Below are 20,756 nucleotides of genomic sequence, written 5' to 3'. Positions count from 1 at the left end.
ATTATAAAATAATAATGTAGGCTACCTAGAAGAATATTGACTATTACTTAGAGATGGATCTGTCCCATTGATAAAAGATTGGGTCTATATTACATAATTATTCATTTTAGGCAAAAGAAATTTTTATTACTATTATTTCTCTTTTGATGTTTAAATAGAAAGATGTGCATGGATTCTGAGCTGCCAAAGAGATATAATGTAGCAATTATTGTGATATTCTTTTCCACATAGCTTTTAGGATGCCTTCCTGTACCACAAAGACTTAGTTTGAAAGCTATATTTCCTGAACACTTTTGTAGCTAGAGTTCTACATGCAAATTGGGCTTTTACTGACTAGATGCCCTTACATAAAATATGGAAGACACAATTAATGCAGAGGTTATTTTCCTACTTCTTTTTGCAAATTTTTGGCTTGCTAGGCAAGATTTTGGAGAACATTTTACTCTGTATCACTGTTACAGTGTCCATTATCCCTCTTTCATTTCAATCCTAATGGTAGATATGTCAGCTTCTTATTTTTACTTTTCCATCCTTATATAGCTGCAATGGTTAAAGAGTTCTTAAATCAATAGGTCTTGTGTTGGCCTGGTAGGTGGTACATTACCTGATGGATAATTGTGTCTAGCACAATTCATTTGTGGAGTGCCTGCCTAGATCTTGCTCCTCTATCCCTTTCAACAATATTGTAAATACACTATATTTTACAACTAAATATATTCTAACTTACAATAATTAAAATTGATTACATTTATTGTTCTGAATTCAGAACTGATACAGAAGGTGATATCAAAAGTCATTTGGAACTTCCCTGGTGGCGCAGTGGTTAAGAATCCGCCTGCCAATGCAGGGGACTAGGGTTCGAACCCTGGTCTGGGAAGATCCCACATGCCGCAGAGCAACTAAGCCCGTGAGCCACAACTACTGAAGCCACGTGCCTAGAGACCGTTCTCCACAACAAGAGAAGCCACTGCAATGAGAAGCCTGTGCACCACAATGAAGAGTAGTCCCTGCTCGCCACAACTAGAGAAAGCCCATGTGCAGCAACGAAGACCCAATGCAGCCAAAAATAAATAAATAAATTTATTTTTTTTAAAGTGAGTTAAAATATATGATCTTGATGAGATATGCATGGCAGAATGCAAAGGACCCTAGTTATTTGTTGGCCTGTAGTAAAATATTTTATGAAACTATGTGTTATTCTCAATGGCTGCCCCTGTTACTAAGAGGCTGAGTGTTAGTAGAACTATTTTGTAAACCTCAAAATGTAACTGTATGTTGGCTGCTGTTTTTGACTTTTACCAAATTACATAAGAGATAGGTTAACTAAGGCTCACTGTAAACAGGTGGCTGTGAAGAAGCAGCCTTAGAGGGAGATAAGACTGCAAGAATTTTCTAGCAGTCTCAGTATAAACCTGCCAGACAATAGGAGGCAGCCCAAAGCCATATATCAAATATTAGATGTCACCATCCCACCAAAGCCTGTAATTTTAGATGTCCTCACATTTGCCAACATTAAGAGACAGGAAAGGGCTCAGCACAAAGGCATTGATACTAGACAAAGCAGGATTCAGTGCTTTGTCTAGACAAGGTTTTTCATGTGTTCACTTGCCCTTAGAACTGACTGAATGAAAATAGATGCAAAGCCAAATAGGGACTTACATTGTCAAAGAAACCACAAGTCTGGCCTGAGAAGCACAGTGCTGGTTTCATTTCTAAGGCAAACCTTGGGCTCCAAACCTGCACCAGATGGAAGCTGCTGTGAAAGCTGTACAATCTTACTTCTCACGTGCCCACACAACAGACTCTGCAAGGAGACCTTTCCCAGTGAGCAGAGCCAGGGTCTATAACACAACAGAACATGAGTCAACCCAGAGCACACTGGTTTCTCCATAAGTAACTTGCTCCACTGCCAAGGCAGGCACTTTTCAAAATAATTCCTGTCCAGAAATATTATATGACTCCTATGAACTGGGACTTCTGGGAGGTTTTCATTCTTTTGTCTTCTTTAATGAAAATGTTTCTACCCTGTTCATACAGCATTATTGCATACTGGCTGCAAGATGTTAAGATACATTTTCATTAGATTATAGGTCACCAGACCACAGATACTTATATCCAAACTGATGAAGAGGTCTACATAACACTTAGAAATCTTAGACCTGGGCATGGATGTGATCATTATCAGATTTGAACTGCTTCTTTTTGGCAAGAATTAAATTACTGCTGTAGATAACAACTAAAGTATTCATAGATATTTGGTGGCAGAGGCAAGTCTAGTCATTGACATGGCATGTTCAATATCCCTTTTCTATTTAGCAAAAGCACTTCTGAGTTTTAGGTAGGCATATGGTTACCAAGCTAGGTGAGACATGCTTTCTCCCACTGAAGCTAGAAATGTCGATGTGATAAGGTCTTGACAATGAGGATGTAAACCATGTTTTGATAGTCTTTTAACATTATTGTGAGAATTTAAGTGACAGAGAAAAAATTATACTTTCACTCCTATCCTTCATCAATGCTATACCAATACTTCATTGTATTTACTCTTAATTCATAATATCCTTAAAATATTTTGTTAAATGACCTCCCCTTTCTAATTTTGCAGTTATAAAAACGTACATGAGAGAATAGTGACTGACAGGCAGAAGAAAAGAGTAAAACTTAAGGGAAACCCAATGGATAAGAGAATGTTGGAGAGATTTTATTTTCATTCATCACAGATGGGAGAAGTTGGAAGAGGCAAAACTTTTCAGAGAGCATTCTTACAGACTATAAAAGCTGGAGACCTGCTCATTAAAATAAAGACCTATATTTTGAAATCAAATATCTGCCTTATATTTATGCTTCATTTGTACAAATATAATCCAGCTAATTAGTTATATCTATCTAGAAAACTCATATATTCCATTCTTTGTTCCTAATAGATGGAAGCGTAGAGGACTTATTATGACAATATTATTTTGGGCACATAAAGTACCCATCTTTGAAAGTGGACAGTCCCTGCAGAAACAAATACAGTTTCATTCTTTTTAAAATCTTACCTTTGCAAAAATGGGAAAGAAGAAATCATTGTTAATATCCTTTTAAAGGTGTTTTGAATTTAGAGTAAATACAATGAAGTATTGCCATAGCTTTGATGAAGAAAAGGCATGAAATTATAGGCATACTTCTGTCACTTAGCAAATTCCCATAATAGTGTCAAATCTAAATCTTGTGCAAAAGTGACTTGTATTTACAGTGGAAATTCTGCACACCATTAACTGTTTTGTATATATGTATAAGCTGCTAAAAGTAATTTGTGGCAAAAGCCACAGTGTTAATAAATTTCCATATCTTAAAAGACTTCATGCTGGCAAATTTGTGGAGCCATTTAAAACATTTCAACCTAAAGACAGTTTTTATCTCCTCCTTGTTTTCTCTTTTCCTTTCTATTCCCAAGCTTAGAATATTTACCGTTTTGTTTCTTTACAACTCAGCCTCTATTTCTGCAGATAGTCTCATGAATGAATAAGTACCATAAAAAGTATGAAAAGTAAAAATGAAGAAGGTACTCTTTCTGAAACCAGGCAAGTGAGCATGGCAATTGTACTAAATCTACATTTTCTGTAATATTTCAGCAACTCAGAAATTTCCTGACTAGAATATTTGTTAGAATATACTCTGATATGCATAGAATAATATACATTCTAGAGGTTATGAAATACCAAGGTTTGTTTGCATGGTAATTAGATGCTCAGTGTATGCACATATTTGTCTATTAAGTATGTGCAAAGAGACCTGTTATTAGAAACAAATTTTCAAGGAAACTTTGCAAATGTTTCTAATGCTTGGGCATAATAAGAATGTATATACTTTTTATACATTACCAAAATAATATATACAAATGTAAAAAAAACAAAATTGCATAATATCACAATAAAAAACAAATTTCTGAAACCATTCCCCAACTCCCAGCGCACTTTCTAAAGGAAAACTCTTTGTAGTATTCACTTCTTTAAGTGACTGTTCTATAAATATATGTTATATGCATTTATATCTGTTTCTTCATACACATGTTTTTGATTGTCTTTCTATCTCTGAGAATTAAAGTTTACTTCACTTATGCTTATCTCACTATCACTCACTTTCTATATTCAGCTAATTCTATTATTAGTTTAAATTAGTATGTTTCTAGATTGCCTGGATTCAAATCCTAAGTGAAATTCTCCCTCAAAATACATACATACATATTTTAGAATATGGTTATTTTGAGCAAATTACATAACTTTTCTGTCTCTTGGTTTTCTAATCTGTAATGTCAAGACAACTACCCATGTTGGAGAAGTTATAAGGAATATGTTAGAGAATGGATATAAATTAATTAGAACAGTTACATTCAAGTATAAAATAAATTCTTAAATTATCAAAGTATAGTAATTTAATATTTCTTTCCATAGGCATAATTAGATTCCCCATGCTTTGCAGACAAATTGACCATCAAAATGGAAAATCTTTGAATATATTATATTTACAGCATTATGGCTATGCTAACATTGTTGAATACATAACTCAGATTGAGGGATAGACTTACATTATCTTTGTCTTGGCTACATTACCTTCATTTTTTCATGGTTCAAGGGAAATTATCTAAAATGCTAATTTTAAATAAATTATTCTTTATTTCATCTATTATGAAAATCATGTCTCATTTTGTTTCATTAAAATATTCTTTGCTTGATATTATTAATATTCTTTTTTTGTTTTTGCTTACACAATGAACAGATGTCTTTATTTTATCAATATTAATCTTCTAACATACTATACTATAATTTCTGGAGGCCTGTACCCTCCTGCTCCACTCTGCTCCAGTTGCTTTCTAGGATTGCATTATAACTAAATCCTGGGAATTTACTTCATTTCACTTAAGTTGTACATGAGTATTTTATTTATATATGTATCATATGTTCTTAATTTTCTTGGTTTTCTTCATATTATTTATTTGCCTTCACAATTGATTACTATTTCAGTGTTAAATTAAAAGTTCTAATCATTTTCTGTTAGAATGTTGGGGCTTTTCTATATTTTGTTATAGAAAACTGTAGATAATCTAATGTTCATTTTCAGATTGTTATATACATTCTTCCTCAAATCTTTCAAGATTATAATTTTATTCTTATAATTTTGAAATTTACATGAGAGTATAATTTTCTGTGGGCCTTTTAAATGTAAACAGCTTGACATTCAATCGGTTATTTCTATTTGAACACTTATGCTAAATTGCAAAGCTAGAATGTCATTTGCTTTAAAAAAAAAAAAAAATTCTTATTGGAGTATAGTTGATTTACAATGTTGTGTTAGTTTCTCCTGTGCAGCAAAGTGAATCAGTTATACATATACATATATCCACTCTTTTTTAGATTATTTTCCCATATAGGTCATTACAAACTATTGAGTAGAGTTCCCTGTGCTATACATTAGGTTTTTATTAGTTAGCTATTTTAAATATACTAGTGTGTATATGTCAACACCAAACTCCCAATTTATCCCTCCCCACCTTTCCCCCGGTAACCATAAGATTGTTTTCTACATTTGTGACTCTATTTCTGTTTTGTAAATAAGTTCATTTGTACCATTTTTTTAGATTCCACATATAAGCAATATCATATAATATTTATTCTTCTCTGTCTGACTTACGTCACTCAGTATGACAATCTCTAGGTCCACCCATGTTGCTGTAAATGGCATTATTTTGTTCTTTCATATGGCTGAGTAATATTCCATTGTATATATGTACCACATCTCCTTTATTCATTCTTCTATTGATGGACATTTAGGTTGCTTCCAGGTACTGGCTATTTTAAATAGTGCTGCAATGAATATTGGGGTGCATTTATCTTTTTGAAGTATAGTTTCTCAGGGAAAATGCCCAAGAGTGGGATTTCTGGATCATATAGTAGTTCTATTTTTAGTTTTATAAGGAACCTCCATACCATTCTCCGTAGTGGCTGTATCAATTTACATTCCAACCAACAGTGTAAAAGTATTCCTTTCTCTCTACATTCTCTCCAGCATTTACTGCTTGTAGATTTTTTGATGATGGCCAGTCTTACTGGTCTGAGGTGAAACCTCATTGTAGTTTGATTTGCATTTCTCTAATAATTAGTGGTGTAGGAGCTTTCCATGTGCTTTTTGGCCATCTGTATGTCTTCTTTGGAGAAATGTCTATTTAGATCTTCTGTCCATTTTCTGATTGGATTTTTTTTTTTGAATTGAGCTGCATGTGCTGTTTGTATATTTTGGAAGTGAGTCCCTTGTCAGCCACTTCATTTGCAAATATTTTCTCCCATTCTGTGGATTGTCTTTTTGTTTTGTTTATGATTTCCTTTACTGTGCAAAAGCTTTTAAGTTTAATTAGGTCCGATTTGTTTATTTTTGTTTTTATTTTATTACTCTAGCAGGTGGATCAAAAAAGATCTTCCTTTGATAAATGTCAGAGAATGTTCTGCCTGTGTTTTCCTCTAAGAGTTTTACAGTATCCAGCCTTACATTTAGGTCTTTAATCCATTTTCAGTTTATTTTTCTGTATGGTGTTAGAGAATGTTCTAATTTCATTATTTTACATGTAGTCGTCCAGTTTTCCCAGCACCACTTATTCAAGAGACTGTCTTTTCTCCATTGTATGTCCTTACCCCCTTTGTCATAGATTAGTTGACCATAGGTGTGTGGGTTTATCTCTGGACTTTCTGTCCTGTTTCATTGATCTATATTTCTGGTTTGAGCCAGTACAATACTGTTTAGATTACTGTAGCTTTGCAGTATAGTCTGAAGTCAGGGAGCCTGATTCCTAAAGCTCCAGTTTTCTTTCTCAAGATTGCTTTGGCTATTCAGGGTCTTTTGTGTCTCCATACAAATTTTAAGATTTTTTGTTCTAGTTCTGTAAAAAATGCCATTGGTAATTTGATAGGGATTGCATTGAATCTGTAGATTGCTTTGGGTAGTATAGTCATTTTGGTAATATTGATTCTTCCAATTCAAGAACATGGCATATCTCTCCATCTGTCTGTGTCATCTTTCATTTCTTTGAACAGTATCTTATCATTTTCTGAGTACAGGTCTTTTGCCTCCTTAGGTAGGTTTATTCCTAGATATTTTATTCCTTTTAATGTGATGATAAATGGGATTGTTCCTTAATTTCTCTTTCTGATTTTTGTTGTTAGTGTATAGGAATGCAAGAGACTTTTGTGTATTGATTTTGTATCCTGCAACTTTACCAAATTCATTCATGAGCACTAGTAGTATTCTGGTAGCGTCTTTAGGATTTTCTAAGAATAGTATCATGTCATATGCAAACAGTGAAAGTGTTACTTTTTCTTTTCCAATTTTGATTTTATTTTTTTCTTCTCTGATTGTCATGTCTAAGACTCCCAAAATATGTTGAAAAAAATGTGGTGAGAGTGGACTTCCTTGGCTTGTTCCTGATCTTAGGGGGAATGCTTTCAGCTTTTCACCATTGAGAATGATGTTTGCTGTGGGGTTGTCATATATGTCCATTATTATGTCCAGGTAGGTTCCCTCTATGCCCACTACCTGGAGAGTTTTTATCATAAATTGGTGTTGAATTTTGTCCAAACCTTTTTCTGCATTTATTGAGATGATCATATTTAAAACAAATTTTATTTTATATTGGAATATAGTCAGATAACAACGTGTTAGTTTCAGGTGTACAGCAATGTGATTCAGTTATACATATACATGTATCTATTATTTTTCAAATTCTTTTCCCATTTAGGTTATTACAAAATATTGAGCAGAGTTCCCTGTGCTGAACAGTAGGTTCTTGTTGGTTTTCTATTTTAAATATAGCAGTTGTTGTTGGAAAATATACTTGATACTGATTTCAATTTTCTTAAATTCACCGAGGCTCACTTTGTGGTCCTGCACATGTACCACATGAAAAGTATGTGTATTCTGCTGCTTTGGGATGGAATGCTCTATAAATATCAGTTAAGTCCCTCTGGTTTAATGTGTCATTTCCTATTGAGTTTCTGTCTGGATGATCTGTCCATTGGTGAAAGTGGGGTGTTAAAGTCCCCCACTATTATTGTGTTACTGTCAATTTCTCCTTTTATAGCAGTTAGTATTTGCCTTATATATTGAGGTGCTCCTATTTTAGGTGCATAAATATTTACAATTGTTGTCTTCTTCTTGGATTGATCCCTTGACCATTATGTAGTGTCTTTCTTTGTTTCTTATAAAAGCTTTTATTTAAAAGTCTATTTTGTTGGATATGAGTACTGCTACTCCAGCTTTCTTTTGATTTCCATTTGAATGGAATCCTTTTTACCATACCCTTACTTTCAGTCTGTATGTGTCCCTAAGTCTGAAGACAGCAAATATAGGGGTAGACAGCAAATATAGGGGTCTTGTTTTTGTATCCATTCATTCAGTCCATGTCTTTTGGTTGGAGCGAGATGATCATATGGTTTTTATTCTTCAGTTTGTTAATGTGGTGTATCACATTGATTGATTTGCGTATATTGAAGAATCCTTGCATCCCTGTGATAAATCCCACTAGATCATGGTGTATGATCCTTTTCATGTGTTGGTGGATTCGGGTTCCTAGTGTTTTCTTGAGGAATTTTATGTCTGTGTTCATCAGTTATATCAGCCTATAATTTTCTTTTTTTATGGTATCTTTGGTTTTGGTATCAGGGTGATGGTGGCCTCATAGAATGAGCTTGGGAGTGTTCCTTCTTCTGCAACGTTTTTGGAAGAGTTTCAGAAGGATAGGTGTTAACTGTTCTCTAAATGTTTGAGATAATTTACCTGGAAGTCATCTGGTCCTGGATTTTTGTTTGTTTGAATTTTTTAAATCACACTTTTAATTTCAGTACTTTTGATTGGTCTGTTCATATTTTCTATTTCTTCCTCGTTCGGTCATGGAAGGTTGTACCTTTCTAAGAATTTGTCCATTGCTTCTAGATTGTCCATTTTATTAGCATATAGTTGTTTGTAGTAGTCACTTATGATCCTTTTTATTTCCGTGGTGTCCATTGTAACTTCTCCTTTTTCATTTCCAATTTTATTGATTTAAGCCTTCTTCTTTTATTTATTTATTTTTTTTTTTTGATGAGTTTGGTTAAAAGTCTATCAATTTTGTTTATCTTTTCAAAGAACCAGCTTTTACTTTCATTGATCTTTGCTATTGATTTCATCATCTCTTTCATTTATTTCTGTTCAGATCTTTATGATTTCTTTCTTTCTACTATCTTTAGGTTTTGTTTGTTCTTCTTTCTCTAGTTGCTTTAGGTGTAAGGTTAGGTTGTTTATTTGATATTTTTCTTGTTTCCTGAGGTACGTTTGTATTGGTATAAACCTCCTTCTTAGAACTGCTTTTGCTGCATTCCATAGGTTTTGATCATCGCGTTTTCATTGTCATTTATCTCTAGGTAGTTTTTTATTTCCTCTTTGATATTTTTCAGTGATCCATTGGTTGTTTAATTTATTCTCCATGTGTTTATGATTTTTACAGGTTTTTTTTTTTCCTGTCAGTTATTTCTAATCTCCTTACGTTGTGGTCAGAAAAGATGCTTGATATGATTTCAATTTTCTTAAATTTATTGAGATTTGATTTGTGGCCCAAGACGTGATCTATCTTGGAAAATGTTTCATGTACACTTAAGAAGAAAGTGTATTCTAGTGCTCTCGGATGGAATATTGTATAAATATTGGTTAAGTCCATCTTGTCTAATGTGTTATTTAAAGCCTATGTTTCCTTATTGATTTTCTGTTTGGATGATCTGTCCATTGGTGTAAGTGAGGTGTTAAAGTCCCCCATTATTATTGTATTACTGTCTATTTCTCTTTTTATGGCTGTTTGCATTTGGCTTATATATTGGGTCCTCCTATGTTGAGTGCATATATATTTGTAATTTTTATATCTTCTTGGATTGATCCTTTGATCATTATGTAGTGTCTTTCCTTGTCTCTTGTAACACTCTTTATTTTAAAGTCTATTTTTGATCAGTTCCCTCAGCCTCCACTGCTGCTGCCCCTCTGCCAGCACTCAGTGCCACCTCGGGCTGGTTATCCTCTGCTGGAGGGAGCAAGGCAGCGGGCAGCTGGGAGGGTGGGTGACGGGGGTGGTGGGGACAGAGGCAGGGTGGCCAGTGGTCCTGAGTGCTCGGTGGTGGCGGCATCTCGCCTCCATGCGGTCTACTTGTGGCACCCGTGTGCTCTAAGGTGGACAGCAGATTGTACATTTATCAGAACATTTTCACTGCTGCACTGAGGGCACACACATCTTCAGTGGGACTTGGAATTCCTGGAGAATTGCCTTTGTGAAAAGTTGGCATAATTTCTTTAAATTCCATCTCTTAGTTTCCCATTTTGTTGTTTCAAAAAGATATCAAGAAACCATGAATAACTTTAGTAATGAAGTTTGACTGCCATTTCTTGGATGAAGGTTTTACTGCCAAGGACATTCTGGACCAAAAAATTAATGAAGTTTCTTCTGATGATGATAAGGATGTCTTCTATGTTGCAGACCTGGGAGACATTGTAAAGAAACATCTGAGATGGTTTAAAGCTCTTCCTTGAGTCACCCCCTTTTATGCAGTCAAATGCAATTATAGCAGAACCATAGTGAAGACCATACCTGCCATTTGGAAGGGATTTGACTGTGCCAGCAAGACTGAAATCCAGTTGGTGCAGAGCCTCAGGGTGCCTCCAGAGAGGATTATCTATGCAAATCCTTGTAAATAAGTGTCTCTGATTAAATATGCTGCCAATAATGGAGTCCAGATGATGACTTTTGATAGTGAAGTCGAGTTGGTGAAAGTTGCCAGGGCACATCCAAAGGCCAAGTTGGTTTTTCAGATTGCTACTGATGATTCCAAAGCAGTCTGTCACCTCAGTGTCAAATTTGGTGCCACACTCAAAACCAGCAGGCTTCTTTTGGAATGGGCAAAAGAGCTAGATATTGATGTCACTGTTGTCAGCTACCATGTGGGACATGGTTGTACTGATCCAGAGACCTTCGTGCAGACCATCTCTGATGCCCACTGTGTCTTTGACATGGGAGCTGAGGTTGGTTTCAACATGTTTCTGCTTGATATTGGTTGTGGTTTTCCTGGATCTGAGGATGTAAATCTTAAATTTGAAGAGATCACCAGTGTAATCAACCCAGTGTTGTGCAAGTATTTTCCAACAGATTCTGGAGTGAGAATCATAGCTGAGCCAGGAAGATACTGTGTTGCCTCAGTTTTCACTCTAGCAGTTAATATCATTGCCAAAAAACTCATCTTAAAGGAACAGACAGGCTCTGATGATGAAGATGAGTCAAGTGAACAGACATTTATGTATTATGGGAATGATGGAGTATAGGGATCATTCAACTGCATCCTCTACGACCATGAACATGTGAAGCCTCTTCTGCAGAAGAGATCCAAACCAGATGAGAAGTATTATTCATTCAGCATCCGGGGACTGACCTGTGATGGCCTGGATCGCATTGTTGAGCACTGTAACTTACTTGAGATGAATGTGGGCAATTGGATGCTGTTTGAAAACATGGGTGTTTGCACTGTCACTGCTGCTTCTACTTTCAATAGATTCCAGAGACCGACCATCTACTATGTGACGTCAGGGCCAACATGGAAACTGATGCAGAAAATCCAGAACCATGACTTCCCACTCAGAGTAGAGGAGCTGGATGTTGGCACTCTGCCTGTGTCCTGTGCTTGGGAGAGTGGAATGAAATGGCACTCAGCAGCCTGTGCTTCAGCTTGTATTAATGTGTAGATACCATTCTTGTAGCTGTTAACTGTGAGTTTAGCTTGGTTTAAGGGTTTGGGGGGGACCATTTAACTTAATTACTGCTAATTTTGAGATGTCTATGTGAGTAGTGTTGACACAGATGCAACAGTGTGGAAGACTAGGTGATGGGGTCACACTTAACTGTGTTCCTATGGAAACTATTTGAATATTTGTTTTATATAGATTTTTATTCACTTTTCAAACATGCTACTAAAGCATGCCCTTCAACTGCTTAGCAAGCATTTGTATTTTGTGCATTAGCAGAATGGCCCAGAAGCTTAGTGTTGTGACCTGTTTTAAAATAAATAAATAAATAATCTTAAAATAATTAAAAAAAATAAATAAAGTCTATTTTGTTTGATATGCGTATTGCTACTCCAGCTTTCCTTTGGTTTGAATTTGCACGGAACACCTTTTTTCATCCTCTCACTTTCGGTCTGTATGTGTCCCTAGATCTGAAGTAGGTCTCTTGTAGACAACATTTATATGAGTCTTGTTTTTGTATCCATTCATCCAGTCTATGTATTTTGGTTAAAGCATTTAATCCATTTACATTTAAGGTAATTATCAATATGTATGTTCCTACTGACAGCTTCTTAATTGTCTTGGATTTGTTTTTGCAGGTATTTTTTTCTTCCCTTCCTCTTTTGTTATCTTCTTTGTGATTTGATAACTATCATTCTTGTTGTGTTTGGGTTACTTTTGTGTGTGTGTGTGTGTTTCTATTGTAGTTTTTTGATTTGCTGTTCCCATGAGGTTTTGATATAGCAGTCTATATATGTAAAGGTTGTTTTAAGTTGCTTGCCTCTTCCCCACCTAGAGAAGTTCCTTTAACATTTGTTGTAAAGCTGGTTTGGTGGTGCTGAATTCTTTTAGCTTTTTCTTGTCTGTAAAGCTTTTGATTTCTCTGTCGAATCTGAGCAAGAGCCTTGCCTGGTAAAGTATTCTTGGTTGTAGGTTTTTCCCTTTCATCTCTTTACATATATTGTGTCACTCCCTTCTGTCCCTCAGGATTTCTGCAGAAAAATCAGCTGATAATCTTATGGGGATTCCCTTGGATGTTATTTGTTGCTTTTCTCTGTTGCTGTTAATATTTTTACCTTTGTCTTTAATTTTTGTCAGTTTGATTAATATGTGTCTCAGCATGTTCCACCTTTGGTTCATTCTATATGGGACTCTCTGTGCTTCCTGGACTTGAGTGAGGGTTTTCTTTTCATGTTAGGTAAGTTTTTGGTTACAATATCTTCAAATATTTTCTTAGGCCCTTTTTCTTTCTCTTTTCCTTCTGGGACTCCTATATGCAAATGTTGGTGTGTTTAATGTTGTCCCAGATGTCTCTGAGACTGTCCTCATTTCTTTTCATTCTTTTTTCTTTATTCTGTACTGTGGCAGTGATTTCCACTACTCTGTCTTTCAGCTCACTTATTAATTCTTCTGCCTCAGTTATTCTGCTATTGATTCCTTCTAGTGTATTTTTCATTTTAGTTATTGAATTGTTCACCTCTGTTTGTTTCCTCTTAAACTCTTCTAGCTCCTTAGTAAACATTTCTTGTATTGTCTTCATCTGGGCCTCCATTCTTTTTCTGAGATTTTGGATCATCTTTACTATTATTACTCTGAAGTATTTTTCAGGTAGATTGCCTATCTCCTCTTCATTTAGTTGTTCTTGTAGGTTTTTATTTTGTTTCTTGGTTTGCATCATATTTGTCTGCTGTCTCATTTTGTCTAACTTTCTGTGTTTGTGGTCTCCTTTCTTCAGGCTACAGGATCATAGTATCTCTTACTTCTGGTGTCTGCCCCCTGGTGGCTGAGTTTTTGTTTGGAGTCTTGTACTGGCTTCCTGGTGGGAGGGCCTGGTTCCTGCCCTCTGGTAAGTGCAGCTGTGTCTTGTCCCTCTGGTGGGCAGAGCCATGTCAACTAGTGTGTTTTGAGGCAGCTGTGAGCTCAGGACAATTTTAGGCAGCCTCTTTTCTGATGGGTTGGGCTGTATTCCTTTCTTGCTGATTGTTTGGTCTGAGGCATTCCAGCTATGGAGCCTGTAGGCTGCTGGGTGGGGCTGGGTCTGGGTGCCAAAATGTGGACATCCAGGAGATCTCACTCTGATCAATATTTTCTGGGGCCTCCAATATCAGTGTCCTTGCCCCACACTGAGCTACAGCCAACCCCCACCTCTCCAGTAGACCCTCCAAGGCACCTAGTTAGATCTAGTCCCGCTTCCTGTAGAGGTATTTCTTTGTGCTGTGTTGCAGTGCAATTGAGGTCTTGTGTACACTCTCCAAGAGTGGTGTCTATGTTTCCCCAGCCCTGTGGAGCTCCTGCACTCAGGTACTGCTGTCCTTCAAAGCCAAATGCTCTGGGGGTTCTTCCTCCCAATGCCTGACACTCAGGCTGTCTTCAAGGGCTATATTTATGTGGGAAGGTCCCTGTGTAGCCCATGTGGGTTTAATATTTTTTTGGTGAAAGGGCTGCTTTTAGTATGGATGTCTGCCACCTCTTTCTTCAGTGTATGCTGGTCTTTATCCCCTTGATAGGAGGTGTGACTGATGTTGTGGTTACCTGAGCCTGCAATGAATTTTGAGTGAGGTCTTCCCTTTGTTCTGTGGTTGTTACTGTCCTGTCAGGGGTGGGGTCTGCTCCCTAGTTTTTGGAGTAAAGACCCCCAGATCTGTTTCTGAATTGTGTTTCTGATCTGCAGTGTGAAGTAGGCAGGATTGGAGCACTTCCCCTGGGAAAGAAGCCACTGAGCTTTCCTCCTCTGGAGCTGTTCACCTGTAAGTGTTCTCTGTTGTGTCACTTTTCACCCATCATGCTGGCTCACAAATTACACTGTTGGGATTTCCTTAGTGGTCCAGTGTTTAAAACTTCACACTTCCAAGGCAGAGGACATGGGTTCATTCCCTGGTGAGGGAACTAAGATCCCATATGCCACTTGGCATGGCCAAAAAAAACAAGAAAACAAATTGCACTGTTGTTGGAACTTCTCTCAGTTCCACCTTAACTGTGGGTATGCCGGCAATTGGCCCTGGTGTCTCTCAAGCATTGTTTTCACCAGGCCACCAGCACAGATCCACCAAAGTCAGGTCCAAGGACTTCAGCAATCATGTACCTGGACCCACTGTGGGAGGTTTGGGAGGAGCTCAGATTCTGGCCTCATCCAATCCCCATGTGTATGTGCTCACAAAGTGCACAGGTGCTAAAGCCAGACCTGTCTCAGCTGAGGGAGCACTCTTCAGTTTGGATGTCCTGCAGGCGCTGAGTTTACAAATCCAGCAGTGGTGGTGTAAATCCGAGGTTCCCACAGCTGTGAGGAGAGATTTTAACTTTTCTTCCTTAGTTGCACAGCCCCTGGGGCTCTGCTGTGGTTTCATCCCCACCTCTACATGTGGGCCTCCACCAGCATCTGCTCCCAAGGCTGCCCTGGAGCACACACGATCCAGCAACCAGCCCTCATCCACACCAGCAGACACACGTCTCAGACTGGGGTGCACAAGGCTGTAGCATGGACCATCCATATAGGTCTTACTCTGTCCTGCCTGCCACAGACCGGTTGCTGCACTCTTCTGTCCCAGCTCATCTCCCTGCTGGTGAGAGTGCTTCCCTAGTTGCGGGACACTCTCCTCTCCTTCAGCTTCCCCCCCAGGGGTGCAGGTCTCTCCCATTTCTTCTTTTCCTTTTTTCTTTCTTTTGCACTACCCAGTTGTGTTGGGATTTTTCTTGTCATTTTTGGTGTCCAAAGTCCTCTGCTACTGTTCACCAGGCTTATGAGAGAAAATTGTTTCATTTGTAGATATATTCTTGATGTACTTATGGGGAGAGGTGAACTCCATGTCCTCCTATTCTTCCACCTTGATGTCATTTACTTTTATCAATCAAAATTGCCTTTCCTATTTTTTGTCATTTTCTCCTAAAACTGCTGGTAAAATAAACCTATATGACATTAAATTTTAATATTTTATTGAAGTGCAATTGACATAGTAAAATGAACTTTAGTTGTATAATTTGCTATGAATGTCTACATTTGTGTATGTATGTCAATGAAACATGACTACAATCAATATTATGAATATATTAACCATCCACAAAAGTTCTACATTCTGTCACAATTTTTAGTTTGCCTTTTCTATATTTTCATATAATTGGAATTACATTGTATGTGTTTTTTTATGGTCTGGATTTTCCTCAGAATAATTATTTTTACTTACATTCATGTTGTTCTGTTTATCAGTAGTCATTCATTTTTTTGCTAAATATCATCCCACTGCATAGATATTTCACAAGTTGTTTATACATATAGCTGTCAATGACCATTTGGGTCATTTCCAATTTTAATGATTACAAATAAAGCTTCTCTGGATATTCATGCACATGTTCTTGTACACCCATATGATTTCTTTTCTCTTTAGTAGATAGGTGAAGTAGATATAAGTTAACTTTTTAAGAAACTGACAATTTTCCAGAGTCATTGTACCATCTTCCTTTCTCTTTCCCTTTCTTTCCTTCTTTCCCTTTCTTCCTTTTTCCCCTTCCTTCTTCCCTTCCTTTCTTCCTTCCTTCCCCCCACTTTTCTTTCTCTTCCTTCTCCTCTCTCTCTCCTTCCCTCTCTATGGTGACTATTGACTCAGTTTAACTTTTTAGTCTTACTAATTTGTCCTATTTCCATATTAGTAACGAAAGCTTTATCTTACAAATAATACTTTGTTTTTCTCTGATGGTGTGTTGTTTTATAGCATCTGGCCCTTATGTGAGTTAATGAGTGTCTGTGTGTTTTCAAGGGATAGCATAACTTCTCAAATTCCAAAAATATGTATATTTATTACTTACAAATATTATTCTACTTACTTATTCTTTCATTTATCTGGTGTTCACTTTCTATTAGTTTATTTTGATCATTCTCTTGATTTCTTTTGACTATATCAGTTTTTTTTTTTTAACATCTTTATTGGAGTATAATTGCTTTACAATGGTGTGCTAGTTTCCGCTTTATAACAAAGTGAATCAGCTATACATATACATATATGTTCATGTCATTCCTGTCCAAGTCTTTTTTTTTTTTTAATTCAAACAGAAAGTCACAAAAATTATAATCATCCTCATCAGTTCACTCAGTCCCATGTAATTAATTTTTTTTTCATCTTGATCTTTTGTTAGCACTTTTATGAGTTCATCAGTTTTTCATTAGAGTTCTGAAAATGCTTATTCATTCAGTTCAGCAGTACAGTCAGTTACCAGAAACCTGTACTTGTCAGAGTCTTTTCCATGAATTCCTTGAAGATGAAACCCTTTTATAGGAACATATTTGCAAAAGCATCAGAGTACACCCAGAACTGTCTCTAAATGACAAAAGACTTAAAAATGACCACGGTTAAAGATTTGATGAAAGTTCATAATAATGCAATTGACAAGGAAATTTAGTTCTTTCTGAGATATACATTTTAAAGTAATAACTAGAATTATGACTTATAACATTATACCAGAACATATAAGATTTTTAGAAATTTCATGTAATGTCTGAAACATTTATATTAACATATTTCCATACAAATAACCCAATGAAAGTTTAGTATTAGTTGTTTTGTTTGTTTGTTTTTTTATACTACAGGTTCTTATTAGTCATCAGTTTTATACACATCAGTGTATACATGTCAATCTCAATCGCCCAATTCAGCACACCACCATCCCCACCCCACTGCAGTTTTTCCCCCTTGGTGTCCATATGTCTGTTCTCTACATCAGTGTCTCAACTTCTGTCTTGCAACCCGGCTCATCTGTACCATTTTTCTAGGTTCCACATACATGCGTTAATATACGATATTTGTTTTTCTCTTTCTGACTTACTTCACTCTGTATGACAGTCTCTAGATCCATCCACGTCTCAACAAATGACTCAATTTCGTTCCTTTTTATGGCTGAGTAATATTCCATTGTATATATGTACCACAACTTCTTAATCCATTCATCTGTCGATGGGCATTTAGGTTGCTTCCATGACCTGGCTGTTGTAAATAGTGCTGCAATGAACATTGGGGTGCATGTGTCTTTTTGAATTATTGTTTTCTCTGGGTATAGGCCCATTAGCGGGATTGCTGGATCATATGGTAGATCTATTTTTAGTTTATTAAGGAACCTCCATACTGTTCTCCATAGTGGCTGTATCAATTTACATTCCCACCAACAGTGCAAGAGGGTTGCCTTTTCTCCACACCCTCTCCAGCATTTGTTGTTTGTAGATTTTCTGATGATGCCCATTCTAACTGGGGTGAGGTGATACCTCATTGTAGTTTTGATTTGCATTTCTCTAATAATTAGTGATGTTGAGCATCTTTTCATGTGCTTCTTGGCCATCTGTATGTCTTCTTTGGAGAAATGTCTATTTAGGTCTTCTGCCCATTTTTGGATTGGGCTGTTTGTTTCTTTAATATTGAGCTGAATGAGCTGTTTATATATTTTGGAGATTAATCCTTTGTCCATTGATTCATTTGCAAATATTTTCTCCCATTCTGAGGGTTGTCTTTTTGTCTTGTTTATGGTTTCCTTTGCTGTGCAAAAGCTTTGAAGTTTCATTAGGTCCCATTTGTTTATTTTTGTTTTTATTTCCATTACTCTAGGAGGTGGATCAAAAAAGATCTTGCTGTGATTTATGTCAAAGAGTGTTCTTCCTATGTTTTCCTCTAAGAGTTTTATAGTGCCCGGTCTTACATTTAGGGCTCGAATCCATTTTGAGTTTATTTTTGTGTATGGTGCTAGGGAGTGTTGTAATTTCCTTCTTTTACATGTAGCTGTCCAGTTTTCCCAGCACCACTTATTGAAGAGACTCTCTTTTCTCCATTGTATATCTTTGTCTCCTTTGTCATAGATTAGTTGACCATAGGTGCATGGCTTTATCTCTGGGCTTTCTATCTTGTTCCATTGATCTATGTTTCTGTTTTTGTGCCAGTACCTTATTGTCTTGATTCCTGTAGCTTTGTAGTATAGTCTGATGTCAGGGAGTCTGATTCCTCCACCTCCGTTTTTTTCCCTCAAGACTGCTTGGGCTATTCGGGGTCTTTTGTGTCTCCATACAAATTTTAAGATGATTTGTTCTAGTTCCATAAAAAATACCATTGGTAATTTGATAGGGATTGCATTGAATCTGTAGATTGCTTTGGGTAATATAGTCATTTTCACAATATTCATTCTTCCAATCCAAGAACATGGTATATCTCTCCATCTGTTGGCATCATCTTTAATTTCTTTCAACAGCATCTTACAGTTTTCTGCATACAGGTCTTTTGTTTCCCTAGGTAGGTTTATTCCTAGGTATTTTATTCTTTTTGTTGCAATGGTAAATGGGAGTGTTTCCATAATTCCTCTTTCAGATTTTTCAACATTAGTATATAGGAATGCAAGAGATTTCTGTGCATTAATTTTGTATCTTGCAACTTTACCAAATTCATTGATTAGCTCTAGTAGTTTTCTGGTTGTATTTTTAGGATTCTTTATGTATAGTATCATGTCATCTGCAAACAGTGACAGTTTTACTTCTTCTTTTCCAATTTGTATTCCTTTTATTTCTTTTTCTTCTCTGATTGCCATGGCTAGGACTTCCAAAACTATGTTTAATAATAGTGGTGAGAGTGGACATCCTTGTCCCGTTCCTAATATTAGAGGAAATGCTTCCAGTTTTTGACCGTTTAGAATGATGTTTGCTGTGGGTTTGTCGTATATGGCCTTTATTATGTTGAGGTAGTTTCCCTTTATGCCCACTTTCTGGAGAGTTTTTATCATAAATGGGTGTTGAATTTTGTCAAAAGCTTCTTCTGCATCTATTGAGATGATCATACGGTTTTTATTCTTCAATTTGTTAATATGGTGTATCACATTGATTGATTTGCGTATATTGAAGAATCCTTGCATCCCTGGGATAAATCCTACTTGATCGTGGTGTATGATCCATTTAATGTGTTGTTGGATTCTGTCTGCTAGTATTTTGTTGAGGATTTTTGCATCTATGTTCATCAGTAATATTGGTCTGTAATTTTCTTTTTTTGTAGTATCTTTGTCTGGTTTTGGTATCAGGGTGATGGTGGTCTCATAGAATGAGTTTGGGAGTGTTCCTTCCTCTGAAGTTTTTTGGAAGAGTTTAAGAAGGATGGGTGTTAGCTCTTCTCTAAATGTGTGATAGAATTCACTTGTGAAGCCATCTGGTCCTGGACTTTTGTTTGTTGGAAGATTTTTAATCACAGTTTCAATTTCATTACTTGTGACTGTTCTATTCATATTCTCTGTTTCTTCCTGGTTCAGCCTTGGAAGGTTATACCTTTCTAAGAATTTGTCCATTTCTTCCAGGTTGTCCATTTTATTGGCATAGAGTTGCTTGTAGTAGTCTCTTAGGATGCTTTGTATTTCTGCAGTGTCTGTTGTAACTTCTTCTTTTTCATGTCTAATTTTATTGATTTGAGTCCTCTCCCTCTTTTTCTTGATGAGTCTGGCTAATGGCTTATCAATTTTGTTTATCTTCTCAAAGAACCAGCTTTTAGTTTTATTGATCTTTGCTATTGTTTTCTTTGTTTCTATTTCATTTATTTCCACTCTGATCTTTATGATTTCTTTCCTTCTGCTAACTTTGGGTTTTGTTTGTTCTTCTTTTTCTAGTTCCTTTAGGTGTAAAGTTAGATTGTTTACTTGAGATTTTTCTTGTTTCTTTAGGTAGGCTTGTATAGCTATAAACTTCCCTCATAGAATTGCTTTTGCTGCATCCCATAGGTTTTGGATCATCGGGTTTTCATTGTCATTTGTCTCTAGGTATTTTTTGATTTCCTTTTTGATTTCTTCAGTGATCTCTTGGTTATTTAGTAACGTATTGTTTAGCCTCCATGTGTTTGTGTTTTTTACATGTTTCTCCCTGTAATTGATTTCTAATCTCATAGCATTGTGGTCAGAAAAGATGCTTGATATGATTTCAATTTTCTTAAATTTACTGA

General features: G+C 36.3%; 1 pseudogene; it reads left to right on the top strand.

Annotated features, from left to right (window-relative positions):
* The first annotated feature begins 10,285 nt into the window (after positions 1 to 10,285).
* Positions 10,286 to 11,781, top strand: LOC118884312 (annotated as a pseudogene).
* Positions 11,782 to 20,756: the final 8,975 nt, after the last annotated feature.

The sequence above is a fragment of the Balaenoptera musculus genome, chromosome 18, assembly GCF_009873245.2.
Source record: "Balaenoptera musculus isolate JJ_BM4_2016_0621 chromosome 18, mBalMus1.pri.v3, whole genome shotgun sequence".
NCBI classification, from domain to species: Eukaryota; Metazoa; Chordata; class Mammalia; order Artiodactyla; family Balaenopteridae; genus Balaenoptera; species Balaenoptera musculus.
The sequence above is the reverse complement of the archived record's forward strand: the minus strand, read 5'-3'. Positions and strand labels throughout refer to the sequence as shown.